The sequence below is a fragment of the Talpa occidentalis genome, unplaced genomic scaffold, assembly GCF_014898055.3.
Source record: "Talpa occidentalis isolate TD23 unplaced genomic scaffold, MPIMG_talOcc4v2.1 talOcc4.12, whole genome shotgun sequence".
NCBI classification, from domain to species: Eukaryota; Metazoa; Chordata; class Mammalia; order Eulipotyphla; family Talpidae; genus Talpa; species Talpa occidentalis.
In genome coordinates this window covers 50,046,097-50,061,428 of record NW_023601212.1, presented here as the reverse complement: position 1 = coordinate 50,061,428, position 15,332 = coordinate 50,046,097, and the positions used below count along the sequence as shown (strand labels likewise).

Sequence of the window (15,332 nt, the reverse complement as noted above, 5' to 3'; positions counted from 1 at the left end):
CTCCCCTCAGCAGTGTATTTCAGTCATTTCACTTGTTCTTTTCCCCACTCTGTCTCTGGTGAATCCTCTCACCCCCCACACCTCTGGCCTACACCCCAGCTCTTGTATGCATAAATAAATAAATCTTAAAAAAATAATTAAATAAAATAAAATTATGTTCAGCATATACTCCCTAAAGAAATAGGAAAGTGGTACCATGTAATATTCTACCAGTAAATGGAATTTGAAAGTTTTTGGCACTTGTGCAGTTGACCGTAACCTACCCCCAGAAAATTGTGCTTTTGAAATTTATTTCAACAATCTTTTCGGGGATGTTTTGTTTTCAACATTCCACTAGGGACTAGAGATTCCAAGTTTGATATGTCAGCCAGATCTTCACAGGCACTTGCTAACTTTCAATTAGACACTAGAGATGTTTAGCAGTGCTTATAAATCTCACCTCACTGGAAGATCAAGGGGTATGTGTGTGTCAAAATTTTAAAAAATTGGTGATGTCTAAGAATGATGTTAGAAGGACAAGCAAATTGAAATTATAAACATCATTTTCAGGTAGCATGAATCAATGCCATTTTAACCTAATGAGTTAAAAGGGGGAAAAAAAGTACTTCAGTTCTCAGACTAGTTCTCAAGAAATGAAAGGACTTTGGGAACTTTATTGACTGTGTAGAATATTCTGTACAAATATCTAATATCAAATAGAAAACGAGAAGTAAGTGGCTGGGAGAACAGACTGGGAGGACCACGCACAGGAGCTCACGCCGGACTCTGCCGTTAGCAGACCTCGACAGCATCTGCTGTCACTACTGTGATGTTCGGAGGGGTCTGAGATAACGAAAACACACAAGCGAGGACACAGCTCTCCCCTAATCTCCCTTCTCTTCTTCTACCACTGAAAAGTTAATCAAGAACCTCCAACGTCACAGGTTATTATGACTTTGTTAATGTCACCAAAATTTGCAGCCTACTCCGAAGTTGTCACTTTACATCAGCCCAGTACGCCCCATTTGAAGCACCATAATCAGCGAATGCATTGTTCTTTCCATTTGTCCAGCAAAGTGTACTTCGAGCAAGAGACCAAAGTGCCGGGTCAGTAGGACTGGACGTGTGGATGGGAGTGAGGCCCTGAGGCCACCAGAGGAGACCACAGCCAGCATCAACCCACCTCAACCAGAGACCCACTCTCAGTTCCAGCAGGAGTGGCTAAAGTTTCAAGTCTTCATCCAATAGAGAATTAGATGCGTACATATGATAAACCCTCTGATTAGAAAAGGAGATGCAGAAAGAGATCACACTGAGGACCGGACTACATTCTGTTCTAACAAGGTCACTGCCAGGCTGTGGTCTCTGTGAGACCTTGAAGTGCATGACCAGGCTGTCACAGTTTTGTCCCTGCATGTGGCAAAGGCACATCTGGCAAGCTGCTTCATACCCCCACATCAGGAGTGTTTCCCCACCATCGCCTCCACTGCACACAGCAGCACCACCCCAGGCACAGTACTATGAAGGAAAAGACACACATTTTCTAATTTCAAAATCTTGAAATTTTAAAAGAAGCTCTACGATGCAAGTTAAAATTTGTACTTGTAGATCATTATCTGGTCCCAGCCTCAAAACATCCCACTTATTCATCAGGCCATATTTTCTATTTGTTTTTCACTTTTGTGAGAGAGAGAATACTCACAAGGCATGTGCAGCGGGCATCAGGCTGGTCCTACTGGTAGTTTTACAAGCATTGGAACATCATCAGACTTATAGTAAAAACTGCATTTCTCATATATTAATAATTAACACTTAACCAATTAACTAATTAAAGGAAAATTAAGATTCTTAATTTGGTAGGGTTCTTCCCTTGGTCAAAAATCCTCCAAGACCCAGTAACAGCTCTGGAATTTCAAGTTAGATGTGTCCTCATGACCATGGAGGTCAAGGTCACCATGGACCAAGGTCAAGGTCAAGGTTCCTAAATTACAAAACTGGAGGAGGCGGTGTTTAGGCAACTTATTCAAGGTCCCCCGGAATGGAGGTCTGTCCCCCCACTGTCACTTTATCCTACTGTCCCCAGGAACTAGCATTCTTTTCATCACATCAGTGAGTCTTGCCTCTCTACTTCTGCTTAAGCCTTTCATTTTTCCAGGAAGAAGCCTTGGCACTATTCCACGCCTTCCCTCAATTTTCTTTCCTAAATGCCTACCTATGGTGTTCAATTATTTAACGTTTATTAGCTCACCTTCTCTAAGTAGGTTCTAAGTACTTTGAGGGAAGAAACATTCTTCTGTTTTATGGGCCACTGTGGTAGGCGGGGTAGAAACTCAAATCTTCTGCAAAATGGTGAGCCGTGGGCTGGCTTTGTCTTCCCATCTCTGTCTAGACAGCGCTCCTTCCTCACCTCTGCCCTTAACTCCTGGTCTGTGAGCTGACCACAAGCGCATGGCCTTTCCTCTTCATAGCCTACCTATTAGTACAAGATATTTCCCATTTCATCTTGCCTGTCCATTGCTTTGACAAGTCTAGATTATAAACTTCTTGAAAGACAGACTCTAAGTTCCTCTTCCCAAGTGATGCCCTAGTTTCTAACAGTGCTGAGCCCAGAATGTGCTCAGCAAGTAAATAATAAATGAAAGCCTCCAGAAGAAAGGTGAAAGAGCATTCCAAGGAAATCAAGGTTTTCCAGCTCCAATGTCCTCTACCTTTTTAGAGGCACCTTGTTCTAGCCAGTCAAGGCTCGAGCTACTAATCCCCTGGGTATACTCACATTCCAACCCTAACTTACTAGTTCACAGTCTCCCTTAAATAGAAAACCCTCCCCATTCATCTCTGGCTGTTATTCAAATTTAACCTACCCATCAAGGTCCAGAACCAGCCTTGCCACCTCTAAGGAGCCCCGTCCCCAGCTACGCAGATCTCCCCTCCGCTACATCCGTCAACACGTGTCTCTGTGGCCCCTCATTCTGCTCCCGGGGTAAGGGGAGACCCATCTGTGTTACCTGTCCACCTCCGTGTGACATGCCTTGTGGAAATGCCCATCTCTGAAGTCAGCATTTACTTCTCATTCTGAAAGAAATTCTATTCCCAGGGCACCTCCAGAACCACAAATTTATATCGTAAACTTTTGTCTTGTCCAAGTTCACCTGTGAATTTTTCAAGGCAAAGCATGCGCTTGTTGTCTTTGATCAATTCTTTGCACAGAGTATGAGGTGAGTAAATATTTGTGAGCTGACATTTGGCTAGAAAGCAAAAGTGTGCTGGATGAGAGAACTGTGGAAATTGTAAGAAAATAACTTTTGCCAAAAGTGCAGCTGAAAACTTCTGATTATCGGAGGCTGTTTAAAAGGTCAAATGTTGATAGTATAATTATACTATAATTTGGTAAAATTACTCTCTGAATAAAGGTTATTTTTAAATAGAAACTTTTGTCCATAGGATAAAATTATGAATAGATGAGGAAATTTAGGTTTTAAAAAAGGGAGTAAAAAGGGAAAGAAAGAAAAACTCAGACCCAAGACTTATACCCCACCTTCACCCAGGTCAGGCGTCTGGCACCCACAGTTGTATCAGTGGCCTTTATCACAAGGTCTAGTTCATGACTGAATTAATATCATGTCTTTACAAAGGCTGGTCCAGTAACTCCTTGAACATGAGCAGAATAATTCTTCCAATGTTGTAGGGGAGGTGGTGAAATGAATCTCTTTTAACAAGCTGGCCATAAATATTTCCTTATGATCATTTATTGATGTACCATGTCTAACTCTTTAGTTTTATTTTATATCTCACCATACTCCCCCAAAATACGTACAACAGCTGCTTTCAACCATAAATAACAATTTCAGAACACAAATGCTGTGTTTAATAAGAGTTCAGCAATTCAAGGTTCAGTAACGTAGCAACAGACTGTGAAGCCCTCCTAATCTGTACCATCAGCTGCCAAATAGCCATATACCCCCAAGACATGGGCCTGCAAACCCACTGTTCAAATCAGGTTTGGCTAATCACAAATCAATATTGGTTAGCAATGGAACCATCACAAAACACAAGAGCCTTTTAGACTCTTGCTAGACTCCAAAAATCTGAACGTCAAGGAATATAAATAGGAAATGTACACATTACTTGGGCCCAAAGAAGACAAAGATGGCAATTTGGACATGGCACTGGGAAAATAAAAAATGGCCAACATCTTCCATTAACCACTAGTAGCCAACATCTCACATACACCTTATATGCCAAAGGCTAAACCCACCTTTTTAGTGAAAATGAACAAAAAGACCATTACCGTGTACATTCTTGCAGATAAAGGTGACAAGGAGAGGGACACTTCAATGTTTTGTTTTAATGAAACTTGAATGATCATCTCCGAGATCCATTACAAGAAATAAAATGGAGACTCACATCCTCTTCCCTGTTGTTTAGTTTGCTTCATCCATCTTGCTTTAATGGATCCATATTTCTAGAGACATTTACAGTGAAGAGCCCTTCATTTCTTAAAAGAAATTCCTGTTATGTTGGATGCCCTTCTCTACCTAGTAGTGAAGGTCACGACACAGAGAAGAAGCTAACAATGTGTTTTTTTAATCAGCCATTCCAGCAGCAGCAAAAATAAGTGAAACGTGGGCGGTTGTTTATCTGTATGTCAAAGAGAAAGTGAAATTCTCCATAGGGTGACACCATCATTTATTTTCCCAAACGAAGCAAACAAATCAAATAGAAATAAAATAGGAGAGCCTACCCTTCATCATTCATGGTATAATGAGTTCTTGTTAGATTAACCATTCTCCTTCCTTGTTATACTTACTCAGAAAAAAAAAAAAACACAGATGTACAATGACATCAGCAAAACAGTCAAAGATCATCAATCTGCAAGACAGGAAATGTAGCAGTCAGATCTGTATCCCTTCCAAACATCAGCTGACTGCTGGCTAATGTTTGGAAATGGGCTCACCCGATAAGACACATCTTTGGGCCACAGCACTAATAAGGAGATTTGTTGGTAGCAGCACCCCCAGGACACAGAGACCCAGGCCTGCCAAGGCCCTACAGGTCAGGTGCTGCCTCTGTGGTGTGCCAAGTCAAATAACCTGAACTCACTGAGTTTTGTGGTATTTCTCTGTCTTCCAGCTCAGCCACATAACATTTTTAGAAGATAGAGCCTCCCTGGTAATGCAAGGGGTTAAGCACAGCACTGTGAAGTTATCCGCAGCCTCTGCAACACGAGTTTGATCCCTGGCTGGCCAGGGAGCTACCCATATGGTGCAGCACACCTCTCCTGTCTTGCCCCTGCTCCCCTCAGCAGTGTATTTCAGACAATCTGTTCTGTTTCCCACTCTGTCTCTAGTGAATCCTTTCACCCCCCACACCTCTAGACTATACCTCAGTTCTTATGTGCATAAATAAAAATAAAAGCATTATTAGAAGCTAGACACCAAGAACATGTTGTCAAGAGCAAAAGCACAGCATGTGAGGCATCAGGGAGCTTCTTCCACAGCTCTGGGAGAGGCCATTAGATGGATGGGGCCCCCATAATGCTTGCAAGGAACAAGCCAGAGCGAGCCCTGGTTGGCTGAGGGCCCTGAGGTCCTAAGAGAGGCCCGGTCAACAGGGTGTCAAGTTCCCGGTGGGTGTGAAGTGCTGACACTGAAAATGGTGCCCCCAGAACTGATATGCAGGTGGACAGCAGGCATGGAAGCAAATACAGGATCTATCAAAAAAATGGAGGCAAGGAAGACAAGGAAGGCAGAGAAGCTGGAGACAAGAAAGGACACCTGTCCTCAACGTCAAGGTGTGCTGGAGAGCTTTGGAATTCAGGACACTGCTGGCATCACAGACACACAAACATGTTGAGATGCCACAGCAGCATCTGCAGTCTGGTACTATGGCTTCACTGACCTGTCAGGATCTTCCAGATGCTGATACCTCAACTCTAAATGCCAGTAGAGAGAATCCAGATCTAGGGCACCCTTGGAGAGGTGAGGCAGGGGAAGCAGTACTTTTAGAAGCAGGGGCAGTTGCCCCATTTTTACTTCCTTTGCTTGACAGTGATCAGATTTTAATGAACAAATCGATAGAGCACATACCCGAGCACAGTGGACGGGTGCGAGCCCGACCTTAGTGCCTCCCGCTGCCACATCATGTCTCCATTCCTGCTGAATATCTAGTGAGCTTCATTTCACCTGGGATGCAAAATCCATCAGAGGATCCTGCTTCCCCTGACAGTGTGGAAGGGTAAGCCCTGGGGCATGGGGAATAAGTGGTTTCCTCTTGCCTCTCACTGGTCCCTCACTTCTAACCTACTCCCATCACTACATATCAACACAATTTTGAATGAAAGCTGGCCTTAGATGTCTAGAGAAAAGCACTGATAGTTTCCAGTGCCCCACAGAGAAAATGTATTGTTCTTGCTGGGCGCTCACTAACTCTGCTTTCTTTGTCATGGATGGGGCTGTGTTGGGGTCCCCAATTGAGGAAAGCCCTGAAGAAGAAGAAAAAGAGCTGGAGAGAAATGAGGTGAAGGGGAGAAGGTGCGCTGAACAGCTGTGGGGTTGCAGGTGGCCAAAGAAACTGGAAGCAGCCAGAAGAAAAGTGTAAGAAATGGTCAAAAACACAAAGGAAAAGGATGTTAGAGCTCCCCTTAGCAGGTCAACTTGACCCCCAGATTCGGCCAGTTTCTGGTTTCTAGGAAGCCACCTGCGACCTCTGTTGCCCCACACTCTCTATGCTCTTCCCTGTGCTGCCCATACTGTGTCCTTACTGCCTGATTCTGTGTCTGTCTCCCAAAATAGACCGTGAGTGACAAATGCAGAAACCCTTACTCTCTTTTCAAAAAATCCATCCCTGACTCCTAACAAAACAACTGATGGATGGAAGGTGTTCAATGCATGTTTCCCAATATAGGAATCTTAAAAATGCAGAAGGTGCTAATAAGCAGATACTGGCCTTAACAATCCTAGGCATTTTTGAGATCTTAACCCAATATACACAGCACAACACACAGTCATAAAATCCTTTGGTAAGAAAGGAATAACCCAGTCACTGGGAAATCAACACAGAAAGCGGGTACAGTTCCTCCTGTACCCCACAAGGTCAAAGAGGCTCTTTTTTAACTGGCAGCAATTTCTTACCCAGACAGACTTAATACTTTGTATTCTTAGACCTACAAGTGCTGAGGGAAACCATAAAAGAGTTGATTTACCCTTTACTTCTGCGGTAACAACTCACGCTGGAAAAACAGCCCATTTTGTTAGAGCTCATGGACTTGTTGAAGGTCAGACTCTTCACTAAATAAATTACTTCCCAGACCACTTTCTAGACTGCTCTTCTAGTGAAGATGGGAGAAGCTGACAAGAAATGTTGAGGACCCTAGAAAAAAGTCTGTGAGGCCAAGGCTCCCCAGAAGATGGGCTCCCCAGCACAATGCAAAACAGCACAACGCAACATAGTAGAAAGCAGTTAAATAATGTCTCCCTCAATATGAGTGCTACTAAGATATATCACTTTTGTTTTAAACATATACTTTATTCGAGGAATTGGAAAACCCTTAATGGAATTATCTCTAAAACACAGACTTCAAAAAAATATAATTGTATTCGAATTCCACTTTACTTAAATTTGCTGCAAAACTAGTTTATGAAAGAATTAATTTCTCACTCATTTTGAAGTTTCAGCATTCTAAATCATTTTGCTTCCTGACACAAACTGTATTGCCTCTTACATTCTGAACTAGTCTGCTTCCCTTAAAATTCACTTTAGGGCAAGTATTTAAAAAGAAATTACTTTGTGATGAGGAAATTTCCAATCACTTGTGATAACTGACAACAAGCCAGATTGTTGTAAAAGCCCAAGTTGGTGTAAATAAATGAAGATGTTCAATTCACACGCTATCAGGGTGGTTTCAAATGATAGCACAGTCAAGATGATACCCATTTACTATTAGGTACACATGTGGCAGCTATAATAGGATTGTTTTTCTATTTTTCGGGTAGTGTAGATCTAGCAGTATATATGTTAACGCCTTTAGAAAAGATCCCTTTGACCTCTTATCTCAGGGGGACCCAGCACAGATGAATGAAGGACTAAGAGATTGTGACAAACCTTCTTCCCCTTCCCCCCATTTGCCTTTGGTTAAACTCTTGAAAAAAGAGTAAATATTAGCAGAAGATGGACAACAAGAAAACATCATTAGAACAATTTCTACCTACACCAAAAATAGCAACACTTCCTTTACTGCAATCAGCTTTCCAGTCCTTAAATACCTGGTCTCCAGGGTGCCCCAGAAAGAGCAGCCCCAAAGCCACATACCCCTACTACTAGTGCAGGACACTAAACAGAGGCAGAATTCAGCTGGTTCAAAGAACCTAAGCATAGGAGTCAGGCAGATTGGGGAAGATTGACTCAGACTGCTATTTCCAGTTATGAGACCCCCCAAAGGTGAATCTGTTAAACCTCAGTTTCCTCTGGTGCAATCTGGGCATGACCCCATGTACACTGTTGAATAGTTCCAAGCATTTGAAGCAACTGCCTGCCAACTGCCATGATACCAACTGGATACGTAGTAGATACTTGATAGAAGACAGGTGTCATTATAAATAAGTGAATACACATCAGCAAGTACACATGCCTCTAAATAATAAAAATGGCTATTGTTGCCTAAATGATCTTTATCCTGTTTTTCACTCCCATAAAAAAGCCTCAGGACACTCAAAGTTGATGCAATCACAATTTCCCTTTATCTGTGTTATAGTCCATGGCAAATCAGACTAAGAAGAGGGGAAGAAGCAGACTCACTGCCGGCAAAATTCCCATCAAAAAGGCACAAAAGAACCAGGAGCAGATGCGAGAGTCTAGAAGCATCTGGGCAATGCAGGACAGGACAGCAGCTTTCAGCTGATAGAGCCCCAAAGCCAATGTTCCCGTGAATGATCACAAAGAGGTCAGATGGCCAGCGCAGACTCATCCCACTTCAGAAGGCAAGGGAGCGAGAATCTTTGTATTCCTATCCAACTAGTCAGCCTCCCCTATCTCCAGCGAGAATCCACGTGTCTTCTTTTGGATTTTCACAGCATTTTGCTTGCCTGTCCAGGACAGAGCTCCTCATAGTCTATTTGGTATCAATCTACAAATCAGTAGAGCTTACACTCCTTGAAAGCAAGTATCCAGGTTTAATCATCTTTGTTCAATAAGTATTTGTTGGATACACCAATTTCCCTTGGAGATAACAGCAATTATTCTAGTCACTTCTGTGTTCCCAACAAGTTCTTTCCAATGCACAGGAATTATTTGGAATACTCTGTAAATATACTTCATAGCTTACTGCTTTACACAGCAACATCAACCATAGAAGAATCATTCATTTACAACTCTAAAATACTGGGAGCAGTGTTATTATAATGTGAGATTATGTCAAGTCACACGGTTACCATCACTTTCAACCCAGACAATTTTTCTGCTCAGTTTGATCTGTCTCCTGAAATGTTCCAACTATTCATTCATCTTTTTTCTGTCAACATCTACTGTTGCTGTGAGCCACCCTTAGGCTAGGCACCCCGGGTCATATACAAAAATATAGATGGGGGCCTCCCCCGTGGCGCAGCGGTTGAGCGCTGGGTTGAGAAGCTGCCCGCAGCCTCTGCAGCGCCGGTTCGATCCCCGGCTGCTCCCGGCCACCAGAGGAGGGTCCCACATGGCGCGCAGACCTCTCCTGCCGCCCACTGCTCCCCTCAGCAGTGTACCTCGGTCCTTCTGCCTGTTCTGCTCCCCGCTCTGGCTCTGGTGAATTCTCTCGCCCTCCCGCGCTTCTGACTGTACCCAGTGCTTGTATAAATAAATAAATATATCTTAAAAAAATACAGATGAAAGTCTTTGTCTCCAATGGAGTGATTGTTAGGGGGAGGAAGATGAGCAAGCAAGAAACACAATACAATAAGTCACCTGACACAGGTAGGTCGACACGACTATCGTAAAAGCAAGTAGAGGAGACAGTTACAAGGTATGTCTGCACATAATTCAAGAAAGACTGGGCATAACGGAGGGTCTGAGTTGAGCCCTGGATACTTTTAGCATGAAAAAATAATCAAATCCCAACCTGTGCTGTCATAATGTTCTTAAAGAGGAAGCACAGGAATATCTTTACAGGGAAAGAATATCAACATATATAGTAACCTTTTTAAAAATCATCAAATTTTCACCTCAGAAGAAAGTATTTCATATTGCCTTTTAGCTGTTAGCTATGATAATGAAATTACCTTACTTGGTTCATTGATGATGAAGTTAAATTTAAGCAGAAAGCAATGTAAGGCGATCAGGTGTCAAGCTGACAACTCATAGAAAGCAAGAACAGGGTTTCAGTATTTATATTTCAGTATATATACATATGTATATATACACACATACATATATATGCTAGACATATATACAGAAAATTACATAGCTTCTTGATATAATCCCTGTGACTATTAAAAATTTGGCAGTGAAAACTCAAAATGAACAGTATTCATAATATTCCCAATTCTGCACCTGAAATCTTCACCCATTCATGATGTCACTTGGTAGCATGCGTCTGAAGCCATCCTAGGTGCTTGACAGATATGCTGGCAACAAGAGAGACAAGGAACGCTAAGCAGTATTTTCAAAGTTTTACAGTAAATCCTAATCTTAGCGACCCCAGAAAAGCAATGTTTGTGGCTATATTTTCATCACCGTCCCCAAAGGGAGGAAGGTCAGGGCCAGCCAAGCACTGCAGGGAGGATGTGTAAAGAAGCATTCCTACGGGGGGAGGGAGGACCTTGTTGGCTCTCTCACAGCTACTGCTGAGACTTACTTTCTCAAAGTGTGATCTTGGTAAATGATAGGACTGGGATCCACCAGAGCTCTTTTTAGGAATGCAGCCTCCACTCCACTCCACCTCCACTCCAGACCTCAGAATCCACATTTCTAACATGATCCCCAGTGATTCATATGCACACATGTGTTGTTCTAACAGGGCTCTTTTTTATTGAAAGTTTAATAATAACACAGGTCACCTTACATGTGGTTGAATGAGACCTCTAAGGCTCCTTTCAACTTTTCAGACAATACCATATGACAATGGCAGTGAAAGTCTAGATAGGGCTTATTGCCATTTTAAAATGTCAGGTCAAAAGGCGAGGGACAAACTACAAATATCTTTTTATCTTTAAACAGTGCAACTTTGAGAAATTCAAAATTCAGATGACAGAGTCGACAAGCTCAACACATTACAGTTCAGTAAACTCTAATTCCTACTTTCAAAGTCTGGGCTGGTTTTGAAACAAGGATGTAATTAACTAATTTAAAATGGTCTATATAAATGAAATATATTTACTATCCCCTAATGCCTCCAAGAATGCAGGAGTATAAGAATGGTTTGCATTTGCTTGGAATTAGTAGTTTATAGTTCTCAGTAATGTCTCTAATTCTAAGCAATGGTCCTGGATACATTTTGAGATCCAACCTCTGCCACATGCTGCTGATCGCTGGAATATGTTGCCTACTGCCATTGTTTCTCCCATGAAACTTGGCTTTAAGTATCTGTGACTGTAATTACTAATTCTATTTAGACCCACACTGACAACAGATTATCCATAGGAAATTAAAAGTTTCAGAGCTAGCCAACTCTAACTTATGAAAGTGAATAAAATATATCAAAATTTGAAATACTCCTATCCTCTCATCCTCTCCTTTGAGTCACAGTTTCAATGACTGGAGAAGAACTGAATTTTAAATACACAAAATTCCCCACTCACTGCCTTTCCAAAAGTAAATAAAACAAAAGAAATTCACTCTCCATATATACTTTTTAGTGTTTTCTTTAGGAATTGGCTGCCAGAAGTTGATGATTAGCATAAAGCACTCCAAGTCTCCAAAGGATGCAAAGTTATCCTTCCACCCATGTTTTGCTTCTTGTTACCAAGTTAAGAAACAAATTTTAATCAATCTCTCAAACCACTGGAAAGAAAAGATTAAATACAATCTCTTTTTTCCTTCAGTGTTCACTTTCAAAATTGTAATTTGAAAGCACAGTCTGGGAAAAAGGGAAGCCACTCTATTCACCCTTAAAATCTTAACTTATATGTGGCCCTCACTGTCCCTTAATCCCTGAGGTTTAACACATGAAAACTAACAGCTATTTCTTGAAGAACAAGTCAAACACAGCAGTTATAAGCAAATAACCTAATAAAAAACTGGTTTGGGTTGAGATTTCTTTGGAGATTAAAAACCAAAATAGGTGGGTGTGTCAAGCAAAGCTGAGGGCTCTGGAACACAAGGGAAGACTTGAACACCCATGGTGCTGCAAACTAAGGAAAAGACAAAAAACTGAAAGACAGGCCAGTGATTTTATCCTGGGTTGTTTCCTTCAGGAAAACGACACACTATTTCTTGAGAAAGGCAGATCTGGTGAAAATGTGTCATGTTACTATACTGTATATTAGTCAATACTTAGACATTTCATGAAAAGCAAAGAAAGAATTGCAACCCAAGTCAGCAGCACTGCTTTCTGCTCTACCTGCAACAAAGATAAAGCTGCAAGGACCTGGGGCTTGAAGGTCTGAATGCAAAATTCAGTCACTACTGTTATTCTCCCACTGCCTTAGAATCTCTGCAGAAGGGAATGAGGCCCAGGTCTTTAAGATGAGCTTGACTCTAACACAACTTGGATTCCCTCTCCCCAGAGTGATGTGGGCTATGGTCCTCAACACTGAGAGACATGTCATAGTGTGCTTTAGCAATCAGATTTTTCTGGAAGCAGGCTGTGGTTCCTGTCAGTCAGCTTGTTTAACATTAAGGAGGGAAATGCCCCTGGCAGAATAGAGACTGGTGGCCTATGGACACAACAACCCTCTAACAAAAGGCTTCATGCTTCCTTCTGACAGAAAGGTTTCCGCTCAGGGATGCTTTTAAGGCACAAGCAACAGGAGTGAAGCAAAGCTACTAAACTGCTTAAAAGCCTTAATAAGCATTCATCAGACAGTGCCGTTTGTAATAAAACTATGCTTAGTCAGAAGAAAGACAGAGAGAGCTCAAGGAGTGACAGGCAGAGAGAATTAACAAGCAAGCAAGATAGAGATTTAGCTCTGACTGCTTAGAACCTGGACAATCCCATTAATCCTGTATGACACCATAAATAAGGGAATTCGTGAACTTGTTTGTGTTATTTAGTTACAAAAAGGCCAAACACAGTTTGTCCTGAGCCCTTGGGCACACAGACTTGGGGGGTGGGGGTGGAGGGAGTATCCAAGCTATGCCCTTCTCACACACAAAGATGCAGGCTGGGCTCATGTCCTTTTCTTGCCACCTGGTCATGCTGGGGTCAGATTGTGGTTATGTGGGTCAAACACGACCTTATTCCACCAGCAGAAGAGCACGTAGCTTAGTTGTGGTACAGCCTTTAATTCTGCTGTTTCTGACAAATGCATTATCTAGTGCCCCACATCCAGTAGGGACCCACCAATGAGATGATAAGTGTGTTCTCCCTTTGGACTTGTAATAGAGTCGTTCCTACATCCAGACTTGCAAAGATGGGAAATTTTACTCTACACCATATTTGAGGATTCCAGAAATCAAAAATTTTTTTAGAGAAAGAAAAAGCCCTCTCTAGGTGACATGATGATACCGCCCTCCTGCCAACCAAAACGTCTATCTTGTTAACAAGAAATAAGCACCTCCCAGGAAGCCTTTCATCAGGGACACTTCTCCACTGCGCGCGCATGTGTACACACACACACACACACACACACACACACACACATGCGCGCATCTAGGAATTTAAGAAGCATTCCAAATACTACCCAAAGGGATATTTCCTCTAAGTAGTTGGCATTGGCTTTGATTTCTGATTTAAATGTCACAAAATATTTCGCCTTCCAGGAAAAGAAAAAGATCACTTGGAGATTGATTAGCGCTTTTATGCATTTCCAATAACCAACTAACATTAACATTTATTTCTAAAAACAAAATTATTTACAAAGGATGTAATCACTCAGTGGAGCATTTGCTCATTAAGTTTATAAACATGGAAAACTTCAGCTTTCAGATGCTTATAATTTGCTAATGCCCTTTATGTGAACTTGGAACAGAAGAGGCCTCCAGTTTGCAAGACACTCATTTGGAAGGAAATTTTACAGCTAACTTTTAATTCATTTGTTTTTTACCATGCTATGTAACCATGCTTGAGTCTTGTGTGCATGCATGTGTGTGTGTGTGTGTGCGCGCGCATAATTCTTAGAAGCACAAAGTACAACATTACAATTGTTGGTAGACAGATTGAGATTAAAACCAATGTTCTATAATTGCGTAAAAATTAAAAATTTCAAAAAGCACAAGCATGGCAATTACTTTTATGTGATTTGTTTCCTAAAGTCATAGCTTTAATAAGCAGTTTTGATACTGGGCACTTCAGAGTTCACCTAAAGCTTTTTATCTCCAGCCACGTTTTTGAATTAAAAAAAGAACTCATTAGTATAAAAAATGAATTAGGTTCTCTCCCTGACCTTTATGAAGCATTTTATCCAGAAGAAATTTAATTAAGTTTAATACTGATATGGACATAGCAGAGGACAGGAAAGTTAACACAAAAAGACAGGCAATTTGGCAATATATTTGTTTTGATAACCTTTATGGGAGTGTGTGTGCGTTTGTGTGTGTGTGTGTGTGTTTTCTGGGCACGCCACAACCTACAAGGTAGGTCCACCACTGGGAATATTACCTATGTTACCTGTCACCATAAAACCCACAAATTTCTCATTCTCACTACGGTGCAGTCAACATGGTCTGCCACTGATACCCTTTCCTGATTTAGTGCTACGTGTTGGACACCTAACCAGGTCTGACTGGGATAGGGAACATCCAGAAAAAGGCTGCAACTAGCCCCCTGACTGGAAGACTCTTGGGTCTTAGGATCTGAGAAGCCCCCACACTGGGTGGTAGCCAAACCTCCATGCCCCTGAGCCCAGTGAACACAGTAAAGGGAGCTACTCTGACTGAACCAATGTGACAAGCCCCTCGTGCAAACCTTTCAGGATGACCCTCACACCAGGCCCCTGTGGCTGTCCCTGGCGTGTACTACACCCTCCCTGTGTTGTCTCTCCAGCAAGTGACTCGCCCACATGCCAGCAGCTAAAGACACCACGCACCCCGATCCACCATTTAAACACCTCCTCATCTCATATCCAGCAGGCCAGACAGGGAGACTTTTCTGTGACGTCCAAATCTGTCACAAGCCTGCCATTCCTGTGTGCAGGGCTGCGGGCTATCCCTGCATCTAGGGCCTGGTGGGATGAGGATGCTGAAGAATGATGGCAAGCTACCTAGAAAGACAGATCCCACAGCCA

At 42.1% G+C, this 15,332-nt stretch overlaps 1 protein-coding gene across 2 annotated transcripts in view; it reads right to left on the bottom strand.

Moving 5' to 3' along the window:
* Positions 1 to 15,332, bottom strand: part of CUNH1orf21 (chromosome unknown C1orf21 homolog) — a 228,084-nt gene that overhangs the window by 155,884 nt on the left and 56,868 nt on the right. Inside the window, exon 1 of one of the 2 annotated variants that reach the window (XM_037506294.2) lies at positions 10,501 to 10,605. The exons of the other annotated variant lie outside the window; for it this stretch is intronic. The gene's annotated coding sequence lies outside the window, so the exon portion shown is untranslated. Of the gene's footprint in view, positions 1 to 10,500; positions 10,606 to 15,332 lie in introns of those variants that run through there. 2 annotated transcript variants of the gene reach the window in all.